Genomic DNA, 15792 nt, shown 5'->3' with positions numbered 1-15792 from the left:
TGATTCTCAAAATAAGATCTTGTTAGTCACCTTCAAAAGATGTTAGGAAAGGGATTATTCTTATTTTCAATTATCTTGAAAAATTATTTTGAAAAATAAGTTGAAAAAATTAATTACTTCTGAATAGATAAGTGTATTTCAGAGTAGCCTACAGTTAATGCAGTGCTATTTTTATAAAGTATCCCAGCAAATAAAGAAGTGGTAAAAATAGAATACTACCAGTTTATAATCCCTAATGAGTAAATGGATTTAGGCAATGATTACCAACTGCTGCTGACATCACAAAAGAAACAAAAATTCCTAAATATTTAATGCCACAAACAATTCTGGATAAAATATTTAAACCTTAATCTAATCAAGCCTCTAGATATAATCATCAATTTGCAGGAATATAGGGAAAAAAGAAACATGGTAAAGGGTATATTATGGGATAAAAATCAGCCAAGTTCATACTATGAAAATCCAAAGTCCCAGCTTCTTTAAAAAATTAAATTTAGGGATCCCTGGGTGGCGCAGCGGTTTGGCGCCTGCCTTTGGCCCAGGGCGCGATCCTGGAGACCCGGGATCGAATCCCACATCGGGCTCCCGGTGCATGGAGCCTGCTTCTCCCTCTGCCTGTGTCTCTGCCTCTCTCTCTCTCTGTAACTATCATGAATAAAAAAAAAAAAATAAAATAAAATAAAATAAAATAAAATAAAATTTAATTAAATTAAATTAGAAGGAAGCAACCTATAGATTAAAAGATTTAAGCAACAAGCCAGCCAATTATACTGCACTGGCCATATTCAGATCCTTTAGCAAACTAACCACAAATTGTACACAACTGGGAAAATCCAATCATTAACTAGATAATTAATATTAAAGAACATTAAAGAACTTTTACATTTTTGGACAATAATGTAATTATTTTGTTTTTAAAATAAGCCTTCATCTTTATAAAGACATACTGAAATATTCATAGAAACTGACAGGAGGTCTATAATTTTCCTAATCTAGGGTGAGTGGGGTATAAATCAAACAAAATTGACCAGGAGTTGGTAAGAGTGAAGCTTAGTGGCAGATTATGTGTGATCATTTTATTATTCTCTCTACATTTGCCTGTTTGACATTTTGCATATTAACAAGCTGAAGAAGAAAAATCTACACAGCTTTGACTGGTTTTATTTTCAGGATTTATTCTTTTCCTCTGCTGCGCCATTAACTCCCAGCTGGTTTGCAGAATGTTAAAAATAATTAACATTTCTATTCCTTTTATCATTTCATTTTACTGGAAATAAAAATATACATATTGAACATCTATTTTCCTTCAAACAATGTGCTAAATGCAACGGAAACCACAAAAGAGTTGGAGCCACTACTCCTTTCCTTGAGACCACTGAAATTTACTAAGAAAAATATATTTGTAAACATCTTAGGAAACTGATCCATGACCCTATTAAATAAGCCCTCATTTTTGCACAGCACATTATATTTCAAAATGTGTGACCCACTGATCATCTAGAGCATCAGGAATACTGTGGATTAAAGGAGAATAAAGCACTCAGCTTCATGCCTGGCCTATAAGTGCTCAGTAAATGGTAGCTATGAAAACCACCAACTCTTAGTCCAAGGATCTTGTACTAAAACATTCTACTGTATTAAAATGAAAATATAGGGACACCTGGGAGGCTCAGTCGGTTAAGTGATTGCCTCAGGTTATGATCCCAGGGTCCTAGGATGTAACACCTCCACCTTCTGGCATTGGGATCCCTCAATTCAGCAGGGAGACCCCTCCCCATCTTCCCAGCTTGAGCTTGCTCTTTCTCTCCTTCTTGCGCTCTCTCGAATAAATAAATGAAATCTTTAAAAAATTAAAGATAAAGAAAATGTAGGAAAGGGAAGGAAGCACAATAGGAGAGAGCAACCATCGTGCTATTTATTTGTTTGTAAAGATTTGATTTATTCATGAGAGACAGAGAGAGAGAGAGAGAGAGAGAGGCAGAGACTCATGCAGAGGGAGAAGCAGGCTCCGTGCAGGGAGCCCGAAGTGGGACTCGATCCCAGGACCCCGGGGTCTCGCCCTGACCCTAAGGCAGATGCTCAACTGCTGAGCCCCCAGGCGTCCCAGAATTGTTTAAGTAGCAGAGAGCCTGCAAGTGAATTCCAAACCCGGGTTTGTATGCAAAAGGTAGGTAAGGACTGCAGAAGACACGGCTGACCAGGGGTGATACGTGAGTTGAGGTACAGAGACCAGCTATAGCAAATCATATTTAATATAGTCATAAGCTGAAGTAAAAAAGAAACAAAACTGGAGAGGTGGACTGTGGGGGGTGCAGGGGGAGAAAAGGGAAGGAGGACATGTCTTGCAGGATACATTGAGAATTTGGAGATGAATACTATAGGTAGTAGTGCTTCTTTCCTATTTCTGAGTTATTCTTCAGTATGGATCAAGCATGCGGAGCATCTGACCCCTGGTTTCTCTTAACTCATTTTTTCTTTTTGGAGGGAGACTGGATTGTGTGGGAAGTTTAAGAATTGAGGATGCCCTGTACAGCTCTCCCCTTATTTCCTCCCTCCCCTTGCTAAGCCACCTTCAGAGGCACATACAATCTTCCTCGTAGAGGGTCTGCCCTGGTCCCACACTCCACAGGCATCCATACAAAGCTACGCCTGTAAAATTAGCCTTTAGCAGCAAGGACAATGAGGTCTGGCCTTCATGTACCCTCCTTTTGTCTTATTTAGCATTTTAGTCTGGACTTGGGTTGAGAGGAGGATGCTAATTATTGAACCAACTCAAAGACTTCATTAATAATATAAGCAATAGAAACACACTAACAGTCCTTCAACAGAGGAGCTAAAAAAGGCTGTAAGTAAATTATCTCAGGCATTTTGTGTGGAAAAGCTGACGTAAGAGCTAATTAATCTAGTTACAGGAAACAAGATTGGAACTACACATTTCTATCTTCTAAGACAGAGGTGGGAAAACTTTTTGTAAAGGACCAGATAAAAATATTTTAGACTTTCTGGACATCTGTGTTTTGTTATATATGTTAACTTTAACCCTTTAAAAACGTAAAGCTATTCTTGGCTTCTGGACTGTTCTAAAAAATAATAATAATAAATAAAAATGAAAAGGCTGTGGGTTATACAAAACCTGACTATAAGCCAGATTTGGCCTATGGTTTGTTCAGCTTTAGTCCGAAGAGAATCCCTTGGAATAAGGGATTATGTCCTTGTAAAAATTGTTAACTAAGTTCCAATAAATGAAGATCCATTTTCTGTCAGTCAATGAAGTAGATTTTAAGACACCCTGGGGCTCTGGCCCCTGCATAGTAATAGATGTCAGGCTCTCAGATGTTGCTTATAAGACCCTCTACATAACACACACACACACACACACTTTAATACAACCATGCACATTGTTTATTTACCAATATATGCAGTAATTTTAGAAGTTGCATGTGTACAAATGCTCTACTAGGAAAAGTGAAGCTTCCTCAAGGTATTATGCTACCAGAGAATCTTGGTAGTATCTGTTGGTACAAATTAAAAGTAAAGAGACTAAATGCCACATAAGAAATGGGGATGCAGAAAGGCATAAACTTTATAGGATTAATTATTTGCTTCTGCCAACAATGTCCTTAGTACAGATCAAGCTGTACTTTTACATCAAGCTGGATATGAAACGTTCAACTCCTTATATTTACATTTACATAAATTTTAAAAGTATTCTCTGTTCCCACACAACTATAGATATGCCATCAGCAAGAAGTTTGAGGTACCAAAGAACCAAACCAAACATGTCCCAGAGGGAGAGTCTTTTTTAATTGCCAGCCTTTTTAAGGGAATTGCACCCCAAAATTGTATGTTTAACCGAGTTGTTTATGATTTATGAGTGTCAAAATACCTATGAGTGAAATACAAGAAAATACTTTCAGTGTTTTTAAATCTTCATCCCATAACTCATATTTGAAGAAACTGAATTTCATATTCCCTTTAAAATTTACCCTTGAGCTAAGACCAAGATTTAGAGATATTTCAGATTGAAGTGAGCAAAGTGCTGAGAAGAATGAACAAAGGAGTTTTCTAACATAAAACTTGTGTAATCTTAATATACAGAGATGCATGTATGTAGTTTCTCTAGGGGATGCAAACCACTTTGCTGAGAAAAGTTCCTTAGAACTTCTAGTGACTCCATATGTATTACAGGGAACAAAGAACATCTTTTGTTTTTAAATGAATTTTTTTTAATTTTTATTTATTTATGATAGTCACACAGAGAGAGAGAGAGGCAGAGACACAGGCAGAGGGAGAAACAGGCTCCATGCACCGGGAGCCCGACGTGGGATTCGATCCCGGGTCTCTAGGATCGCGCCCTGGGCCAAAGGCAGGCGCCAAACCGCTGCGCCACCCAGGGATCCCCTAAATGAATTTTTATAGCAATTTTAGGTTTATAGGAAAATTAAGTACAGAAAATTCCCATATACCTTCTCTCTTTCCCTAAAACAGTTTCCTCTATTATTATTATCTTCCATTAATGTGGGACATTTGTTATAACTGATGAACATTAATAATTAATAACCCAAAAGTGATAGGTTTTGAGAGAAGATCATGTACCCACCATTTCCATGTAATACAGAATAGTTTCACTGCCTGAAAAATACTGTGCTGCACCTGTTCATCCCTCTTCCTCCTCCCCTTGGATCCCTGACAACCACTGACCTTTTTACAGTCTCCATAGTTTTGTGTTTTCTAGAATTCTGTATAGTTGGAATTCAACAGTATGTAGCCTTTTCAGACTGGCTTCCTCAACTTAGCAATATGCATTTAAGTTTTCCCCATGTCTCATTGTGATTGATAGCTCATCTCTTTTTATCACTGGCTCTTTAAAACAGAAAAAAAAAAAGGAATTCTCAAAAAAATTTAAGGTCTTACCGAAAGAGGTTTATTGAAGGATGTTAAATAGTTCTAAGTAAATAGGTGAGCTTACCGGTAAGGTAAACATTCTCCTGCCAAAAGTTGTTCTTTCGGGTTCTTCATACAAGATACTGCTACACAATTGTGCTAGACAGAATTTGCAAATATAATGGCATCCCCCCCAAAAATGGCAGGAATATACTTAACTACACATTGTTTCTCACTCCAGATTAACATCAAAGTCAGGCACCACCAGAACAAGGAAAGGTAAAGGAGATAAATGTACCTCCCTACCTTCAGAAAGGTATCCATTTGCAAATAGGTACAATTAGGCTCTGGAAATAGGAAAATAATCCATATTTCAATTAAGTCTGTGCCGTTGTAGGATGTCTATTTTCTTATAAAAGAGCTCCACTTCGTATAGCTTATATCTCAGCAAATAGTGGTGGAACGAGCACAAGACACTTGTCCCTGTTCTGACCCTTGCTAGCTGATTTCGACAAGTCACTTTTCCTCTGTGAGCCTCTGGACCTTTATCTGTAGCATGGAGAAAAGTGTGCTGCCCCTTATAACTCCAAGCTATTGTGAGGATCAAAGGAGATTGAGATGAAGAGGGAGGTAAAGGTGATGCATGGGGAAACACTGCCAAACCTCTAAAAGGTTTACTCTTGTTGCTACGGTGGTAAGAATGCTAATGATGTTATTTGATCACCTCCCCTCTCCAACTCCTTTACCATCCCTCTTCTACAGAGCCCCTACATTCATCCCAGGTAAGATGGTATCAGGGAGGACATCATAAAGGAACCTGCTTGAGTAGGCAAACAAGAGACTCTGTAAGCCAGAAAGCAAAATGAACTGTCATAGGAAAGGACAATCAGTCTTGCCTCAAAAAAGGAAGCGTCAAAATCTTTCTAAAAGGAAAATCATTGTGGTTGCAATATATAAACCAGGGGTAAACCACCAGGCTTCCCCTGGTAGCAGACCAGTCTGAAAAGCAGACCACACCTCCTGGTGGTTAAAAAGCAAAGAGGTGTCACAACCAAAGGGTCTCCAGGGCACCCCTTCACTGCGGCAAAGCAAAGGGGGCATCCCGACTGAATGCTGAAGTGGGATTAAACCTGGTTTCCTCTTGTAGCTCCAGCTGCAGACCTGCCCCACCTTCACTGACTGAATGGATGCAAACGTTCAAAGCACAACCCTCCCTAAGGGAACCTGACTCACATGAGCCCAGGCAGTCAGGCACAAATCAAAATACTATATTCATGAGAGAGCCCAGCAGGCACCAAGCACACCAGAGTGAAGTAGTACACCTAATCTTGGTGTATGTTGGCACCAGAAATATCTAACTTTACTTTCAAATGCATAATGTGACCAAACAAAATACTGAATGTAAACACGGGCAGTCTACAAGCGGCTTCTAAAACAAAGGTTCCAGTTCTAGTCAGAATGTTGGGATTTTGCTCTTGAAGAAGCTATCTCCGTTCCAAACACAGAAATGGTGGTGTACTAAAGAGGCGAAAAAGTCAAATACATAAAACCTAGATAAACATCTCTTTCTAGTGGAAACTGAACAAAAGTACAAAGCAGTAAAAAGAACTGAGGCCTTGAACCTCCTGAGTTCTGGCGAGTGGAAACTTCTGAAGTTCAGCCCCCATCATTCTGAGTACTCCCTGTGAAAAGGAACTGCAGCCCAGCTGGTTTGAAGAACAGAGTTCCGGGGTGCCATAGAAACCCAGTCCTCAGAAAGGTACCTGAATGCAACTGTTACCAACTACCACCTGTGGCTGTAGTTTCAAAGAAGCTTCGGGATGAGGAAGGCAAGAGGTGTAGGACATATCTAAAGAGCAGGAAATGAGTCAAGCCACCCACTGGCTCTGTGACTAGATCTGAAGCATCCCATCACAGGAGATAGGAGCCCTCAAAGAACAATAAAAACCTGATCTAGGCTGAAGATTCAGGGAAAAGAAAAAGTGAGAGGATGTAAACAAAACTGCCCAAAGTAAAACCATACACGACATGAAAACACAAGAACGTGAACTCACCACATCATTAACTTTACAAAATAGTCTGATAGAGTCTTTAAACATCCTTGGGATGTTCAAGAAGATAAGGAAAAAACTCCCACTTAGAAATTTTAATAAAATAGGGGAGAACAAAGTATAGAAGGAAATGAAAAAATATTTTTTTGCAAAGAAAAATACAGTGGGTGGAACCTATTAATAGACACAGTGATGTTAAGGAGGGCCAGTGAGAGATGAAACAGACATCTAGAGAGCTGCAAGACAGAAAGGAGCAACTTTCCAGAATGCAGCATGAAAGTGCGCTCAAGAGACACCAAGCAGGGCTCCCCAAAAAGACATCTCAGAAAAAGAGAACGGAAACTGTGGTGCAGAAACAATGTCCAAGGAGACAGTAAAGGAGAAGAAATCACCTGAATCAAAGAGTATGCCATTCAAGATTGTGCTTCAAGAACCCACTCAAAGGAGAGTAAAAGCATCTCTAGACATTCCACAATGGAATTGCAGGATACCTGGGAGAAAGAGAAGCACTGGGCCAAAACATAATTTACCTACAAAGGAAAGTACATATGATAATAAACTATCGTAAGTTTATATAAAATAGTGCAATTGCCCTCCAACCCTAGAGCTGCAAGATAGAAAGGAAAAATAAGGGGGAGGGAGTTAAGTGGGGGAGGATGGTTGCTCATAACAAAGGCCAGGGAACAATATCCTAAACAGATGAAACAAAAACATGGGCCTCTTAAAAATAACTTACTAAAAGATCCTGAAAGGGGGAAAAAAGTATAAATCAGGAGAGAGGACTACAAAATATGTTTGTTTTTTTAAAGAGATGGGGCAGGGGGAAGGGAGGGCAGTAAAAGCACTTATAAGGAAATATAAAATGTGACAGCTAAATGTAACTGGCTCTGTGAAAAATAAAATTAGAGATGTGGGAATCTAAACTGAGAACCTCTCTTATAATGTGCAAGAAAAGATTTTTAAAAACACTCAGACTAGAGGTACAACATAACAAAAATGTGAAAGGGAGTTAAAGATGGGAACAGAGGCATGAGCAAAGAAAACTTTCTTGGTTTAAAAAAAATGAAGTCAAGTATGCAAATTGAAAGGACTCACTGCTTTTCAGACAAAATCAATCTGGGTCTCACTGAGCCATATTGAGGTGTCGCAGGCTGTGTTCTTTTCTGGAGGCTCTAGTGGAGAACCTGCTTCCTTGCCTCTTTGAGCTTTCAGCCTCTCTCATGCGCTCCCCGGTGTGCGCTCCTTCCCCCCTTCCTCCGCCCCTAAGCCAACAGGGCAGATGAAGTTCTCGCTTCTGGGCACATCACTCTAGTTCTACGTCTGCCTTCCTCTTTTAAGAATGCTTGTGCTGATATTGGTTCCGCCTGAATCATCCAGAATAATCTTCCCATTTTAAGGTCACCTAATTAGCAACCTCCTATCTGCAACACAAATAACCCTTTACCATGCGAGGTAACGTAGTTCCAGAGATTAGGAAGGAGACCTTGGGGGGCGGGGGGGGGGGGGGGGGGGGCGTTTTGCCTACCTAATAGAGCCTCCTAATAGAGTTTGCTTAATTGTGTTTCGGAATCTGTAAGGACACCATGCCTGATCTAATTTAGCTGATGCTCTCCTAAACGTCTGAGCCATTTTCTTATTCATTGTTTTTTTAAGATTTCATTTATTGATTTGAGAAAGAGTGCAGGGGGTGGGGGCAGAGGGAGAGGGAGAAGCAGACTTCCCACAGAGCAGGGAGCCCAACTCCCTGAGGGCCTCCATCCCAGGACCCTGGGATCATGACCTGAGCTGAAGGCAGATGCTTAACCCACAGAGCCACCCAGGTGCCCCTGAACCATTTTCTACTTAGGCCTTAAACATCAAGCTTAAAATTCTTCTTCACTATGAAATTTTTTTCTCTACCTCCAAAATCCTATCTCCTACTTAAGCTAATGATCTGTACCAAAAATATTCACAGAACTTCTGGAACAGTAATTTCTTAATTTGCTGCCTTACTTTTGTAATTCTGTTTCATGTGTATTTTTACCCCATCAAAAACTTTCATCTCTATGGAAAAAAAAGATATTTACAAAGCACTTATACTAATATGAGTAAATTATTATAAAATGGTAGGAAGCTTTAAAAAAGCAAAGCTTTTAAAAAAAACAGATGATACTGTATATTCAGAAGGAAATGTAGAGAAATATGATTGGAATATTGAAATTACTATATAGTAATGTAATTAAGGGATTTATCTCTTTTAATAATGCTTGTTTTTTTTTGTGTTCTGCACTGTGGCAGATGCGGCCCAGATCCTTTGTACCCACCTCTGAGTTCACCTGCAGCTGCAAAGAACAATTCCTAAGCTGCCAGCAGAGACCAACCTCAAGGCCCTTGATTCTCAAATTTTCTGCCCAGGGGGGTTTCTTTGGAGCTTGCTTAACCTACACTCAAAACCTCCTAGAAAAGCCAGGAAGGCAGTGATGGGCAACTTACAACTAATGAGGGATAAGAGTTGGCAATAATACCCCCTTCCCTGCCCCATAGCATGAGTGAGGCACAATCTACACAGTTCCTGAAGGGTCCCCACCGGGATTGAGCCGCAGGTGCCCACGGTAGCTACCCATCCATTCAAACACACTTCCTTGGTCTTTCACTCTGCCCTGTGTCCCCTGCTCCATTTCATTACTGTTGCTTCCTGGGATCGCTTTCTCCATAAACCACCAGCTGCCGGAGAACAGCCCTGCTGTTCTTGCAGGTACCACATAGGCAAAGGCTGCAACTGCTGCTCACCAGGTCTTGATTACACATTTCATACTCCATCTGAAACAGAAGAGGACAGGAGGCCTGCCAGGGGCTGATCTGAGGCCGTCTCCCACTCGCCTCCCCGCTGACCATGGCAGAAGGACTTCTCACCACCTCCCACATTCTGATGAGATCCAGGACCGTGGGCCTTGGCTGTATCGGAATAGAGCCCCAGGACATGAAACCACTAGTGTGGCAGTCTAGACTTGATCTAAACTCTTGCAGTCTTCTGGGTCCTTTTGCTTCCGTGTGTGTGTGTGTGTGTGTGTGTGTGTGTGTAACAAGGGCCGAGGATGACTGGCTCTTTTGACTTATTCTTCATTTTGTTGTAATTAATCAGGTGTGTAATCTACAAGTGGCTCAGTCTAGCTCTACCATTTGAATTATCACACCTTGGCTTTGCCCTCTTTTGTATCTGTGAGCTGGACACCCATACCCAAGTCCTTGTCTCAGGGTCTGCAACTGAAGAACTGAAACTGAGATAGGCATATGTCACTTTTATAATTGGTCACCATATGATCTTTTTTTAAAAAAAAAAATCTGGATATAAATACATCATACTATATGCATTTGAATTTGTAAATAATGTATGTGAATGTGTGAAAGCAAATGAGGCCATAAGGAAAAATCCCCAAAATGTAAATGATAATTATATCTAGGAAGAGGGCTTTTATTTTTGTCTCTCCACTTTCTTTTCAGTCTCTAAGCTTCCCATCATGAGCATTATTACTTTTATAATTTTTAAACTATTTTTTAATTGGGAAGGATATCTGAAATATACATGGTAAGCATTTTTATCCTTTACATGTAGGTGTTTTTATATGTCACCATATAAAATGTAGAGATTCTAAAAGAAAAATGGACTGAGGACATGAACAAGCTAATAACAAAAGAAATATAGATGTTAATGAACATGTGCAAGGTAGTTCAACCTTAAAGCACCATTAATCAAATAGACAAAAGTTATAATGTAGTACCTTTGTTCACTGTTAAACTGGCAACTTTGAATGATAATATCCAATGTTAGCAGGGGTGCAGTGAAATAGGCAGTCACATATACTAATGCTAGGAGTGTAAACTGATCCAAATTCCTGCAAGCAATTTATAAGCTTTACAAATGTTTAATTTCTTAACATGAGTGGTACCCTTCCAGTGAATTTTCCTCTGGGAAAAGCAGAGATATTCATAAAAAGTTTTGCACAAAGGTGTTATTTCTTAGTGATGGGATTTTTATGCATGATTTTTATTTTCATTTTCTGTAGTTTTCAAATATTTCCACAAAATATATACAACTATAAATAAGTAGAAAAACAAAATAAAAATCACTTTCTATATTAAAAGATAAAACATGAATCAACAATTAAATTCCACAAGTGAAGCACCACCCTTTTGCTTTTCCTACTTTCATCCCATTAAGGCGTACAAGCATGATGAGAGAGTGAACTAATTCGCCACAGCAAGCCACGTGCAGAGAGAAAATAGAATCCCCTGTTTATGCCTTGACACAGAATCAACATGGTCTTTCTCTAAAATTAAAAGACAGAATGACTTGTCAGCAGAAGTGAACTGAAGGCAATTTTCTATCTCTCTGGATCTTAATACTCAGTTGTTTTTCAGATGTCACCTACAGGCATTTTCTGCATTTACAACCCCTTATTTACCACTGCTAAAACACATAATGGATATAGCCAGTTATTACAAGAAATAGATTTGCACAGACTTCATTATTCACACAATGGATGTTTAGCATTGAAGCTACGATGAGGAGAAAAATAATGATGTTTTCTTCTCAGAACATGATCACTTTGACTTTAAGAGCTAGAATATTTTAATATCAACTCCTTTTATTTGATGGATCAGGACTTTCTTGTTCTTATGAATATATACTTAGATATTTTGAATTAATGTTAAGATGCCTCTTGGAACATGAAGATACTTTCTTGTATTTGCCAATAAGAAAAGAAAAATCATCTTACCATGTCTTAATCAAATCAGCAATTTCTCACACTTTAAAATGCCACATTTAATCAAAATGAAGATGGCATAACTTGTTAAGATCCATCATTATTTTAGAATCCATGGAAAAATACTGCAAAGTAATTTATGTGACAGTGCATATCTCAATTATAAGATGCACACCAATTTTTGAGAGGTTCAGTGAGGGGAAGGGGAGGGTATCTGAGAACCAAAATATGCAGTTTAGATGTTACAGCCACAGACTGGGGGCATCTTCCTCATTTGATCAATTTTCTGTATTCTTATTTTTGAAAGTAACTAACAAGTTTATAAACATATTCAAAGCTCAACCACTCAAAGACTAGCTGAAGAAAGGGATATTCAAACTCTGTACCACGGTATGTTGCCTCTAAGCAGTGACGTGCTATAGCCAGCCTCAAGCCAGAATGAGCAAGCAGGTTGTTACATTATCAAGACTTATGTGATTTGGTTGTTACGGCCAGCTAGTAAAGAGAAAATTATATTACCTTAAATTAAATATATTCTATTAAGAACAAGGGTATTACTCAAAATGCATCACCTCCTAATTATTTTACTATTTTCTATGCTTTCAGGATTATTTATGTCTAAAATATCTGAACAGCTGAAATACTACATAATGGTGATCCATGGCACATCTCTTTCCAATTGTGCATTCAGTGATGTCACAGTGGTAGCTTGATATCAAAGGTGGGAATATTTACACCCTGGAAATCAGCAAATATTACAAATCAGGGCTTTGTCCCTCCCTAGAAAGCCTATTATTAAACATTCATGAGCATACCACTGTGTACAAAATAAAAAAGTTTGGCTCTGAGATTGAAATTCTAGCTACATGTTAAACATACATCAATTTATATTTATACCAATGAGCGCGGTAGATCAAAATATAGGAGGCAGGGACGCCAAAAAGAAAAAACAAAATCTTTTTTTTTTTTTTTTGGTGATAAAACAAAATCTTAATGCTGACCTTAAAAGAAAATGCAAAGCTTTTATGTATATACATTTATACACACACACACACACAAATATGTATATATATGTATGTAAGTACATGTATATAGTGTGTGTGTATATATATGTATATATATATAAAAGATTTATATTACCCAAATTATTCAGGAGGAAGAAAAGGTTATGTGAGTTTTCAGCATTCAAATTTTAGTATTCAAATATCTAAATGACCTTCTTACTTAGACTGCTTAATAAAATGCAGAATGCACACATTGCAATTTTTTTACCATATGGAACTTCTAATTTGAGTGGGATTACAATTTATCCATAGTTTCCCACTAAATGAGAAACAGTATTACTATCATTTTTCAATGACAACAACCTGGCATGAATTTGACTACATAACATTGCCCTCAGAATGACCCTCTTCATCTACAGACCAGTGAAATCCAAATGGGTCAAATAAAATTTGTATGCTGAGCACCAATTATTGAAGCAGTAATCTTTTATAATTTTCTATCATTTCATAAAGAATGATATTAAATGATTTCTGAAAAATAGTAAATACAAAACAACAACAAAAAACCCCATGATCTCATAAGATGTCAAAGACTGCGGTTTACTGTCCTTTGAGGTCAGGTAACCTGAGGAGGTTTATTTATGAGAATTCATATAAATCCCATTAGGCTCTTCTTAATGCCCGCTGGCACTTTAGAGAGAATATATTTTATTTTATTTGCATTTACATAATACAATTTGATAGTCTCATATTGTATAATTTCATTTCAGTCAGTTCATTTTTTAAGGGAAACGAATTGCTTGCAGCTTTTCTACAAAAGAGACCCTATTGAACTATAGCCAAATAACTCGCAGAGAACTGGTTGCCATGGCTATTCAGAAAAAAAAACAAGACACTATTGCGAATAGGAATGTTGAAAAATCTGATTTCCAACACTAGGTTTTTGATCATATGAATTAATGAAGCCAATGCAGCATCCAATTCGTATCCAAGGCATTGAAGACAAATCCTCCTTTTCCTAGTTTTTCTTAAGTAATGTGGGAACACTTAAAACTAAATTGTTAATGAATTAGAGATATCAGAGTCACCTGTGTTGACTCTGTCTTTGCTTCTTAATGCAACGCTACTTTCTCCTCCTTAATGTAACTCAGGTTGTCACTAGGGATTACATCTGACCTAGAGTCATTAAACATTGGGTTCATCATTGTGAACAAAGAGAAATAGGGATTACATCTGACCTAGAGTCATTAAACATTGGGTTCATCATTGTGAACAAAGAGAAATAAAAGTGTGACAGAGAATGGCCCCTTCAGGAAGCGTCAGCAAGCCCTTCCACATTGGGACCGAGGTTTATGGCAAGATTGGAAGAGAGAATGAAAGGGCAAAAACCTAGAAATTTACATTGGGACAAGACTGTGAAGGGTCACAGATACATTGTGGTAAGTTTGGCATTCTATTGTAATACAGCCAAGAGTCACCAATGTTATGTTTTAAATAGAGAGCAATTTTTTAAATGCTTTGCAAGCATCGGTTTGGCCACTGAGTGAAAATGTGTTAGAAAAGTTGCTTGAAACAAGGATACCAATGTCTTAAGACACAACTGCAACAATCTAAGTGAGAAAGAAGGAACTTGCACTGTGAAATAGACTTCAAGAATCACTGCATGGACACTCCTGTTTTCCACTTAAAAAGTCCAGTCACACTAGTGATAAAACAGGAGCTTTCTAGCTTTACTGAAGCATCAGGAGTTACAGGTTTCTATGTCACTGCCTCCTCCCCTCATGCTCCTCTAGAAACTTCTCCTGCCCACACACACACCTCTGCAGAATGCTATGCTGGGCTCCCTCCCCCATCTCAGGTATTCATATCTTGGCTAAGCAGTCCAGTCAAGCCAGTCTGCCCTTTCCAATCCCTAATTCTGGAGAATAACATTTTCTCTGATTTATTACATACCTACCTGCATTTCTCCTCTCTACATAAAATTACTAAAAGCCTGTTGTAAGCCTTTTCTTTAGTTTCTGGCAAATTTTGTGGACTTCCTTGCCTATATTTATGCATGTTCATCTGTAGAACTCCAAGAAAATAATAAAAGTGTTTCTCTTCACCTAGTAGTAGGGCAAGGGCATGCAGGGGTTCCCATTGTAGACAAATCTTTCAGATTTATGTTTTGAGTGTTTTCCAAAGAACTGTATCTGAGATAATGAAGAAACAATGATTCAGGGGAAAAGAAATAGTGTTTTTATAAGAAGAGATTAGATTTCCTTCTGATTCTTTATTGGAACTTTATATTGAAGTTTGAAAGAAAAGGAATTAATGCAAAACAATTGAAATCTTTTTGGAGTAGGTGACCTTTAAAAGAAATGGTTTTCAATCTTGTTCATATCCCCAGCATATCAAAGCAACACTCGGTCCTATCGCCAGCAGTAACAATAGCTCATTATTGCAATACTTATTTGGGGAGGGTGATCTAGTTCAGCAAAATGTTCTCTCACTGATCTTACCTTGACATACATAAGAGAAAATATTTCATTCTGATTTGAAAAAATTTCTTTAAATATTACCCACACTTTCCTGGAGAAATGTGCACTCTGTGATAGCATAGAGTTGGGAAAGTTGATGCTCCAAGAGGTTATTGACAACCATGTGTTTTCCCTGAGATTCAGGTAGTTACCAGTAGGTGGGTAGACATTGCATCAATTTTGCCAATAGTTCAAAAAGCTCATGAGCAGTTTATGGAAAGCAAGAGATTAGCATTCTCTGCCACTTAATTTTGATTTTCAAATGTGCTTCTTTATTAGGTATAAGCACTGAATATTATAATGGATGCAAATTTCTATCTACCTAGGTATGCATGAAATATGACTATATTTTATAACTTTACCTAATCTCATTTGGCCTCAAATCTCAGTCAGTTTGGAAGTCTCCACTCCCTTTTGTTTATGTCCTATAGGTGGGGAAGAGTTAGGGAGCATCCACTAATGAATGTTTTCAAACTCCTAAATTGTTTTAATCTATGACACCAATTTAGTAGATCACACCAGACACTTTTAAATGAAAAAAAAAAAAAAAAACCTAGAATAGAATTTAAAGAAAACATAAGGCAGCATC

This window comes from Canis lupus, chromosome 36, assembly GCF_011100685.1.
Source record: "Canis lupus familiaris isolate Mischka breed German Shepherd chromosome 36, alternate assembly UU_Cfam_GSD_1.0, whole genome shotgun sequence".
In the NCBI taxonomy this organism is placed as follows: domain Eukaryota; kingdom Metazoa; phylum Chordata; class Mammalia; order Carnivora; family Canidae; genus Canis; species Canis lupus.
The sequence above is the reverse complement of the archived record's forward strand: the minus strand, read 5'-3'. Positions refer to the sequence as shown.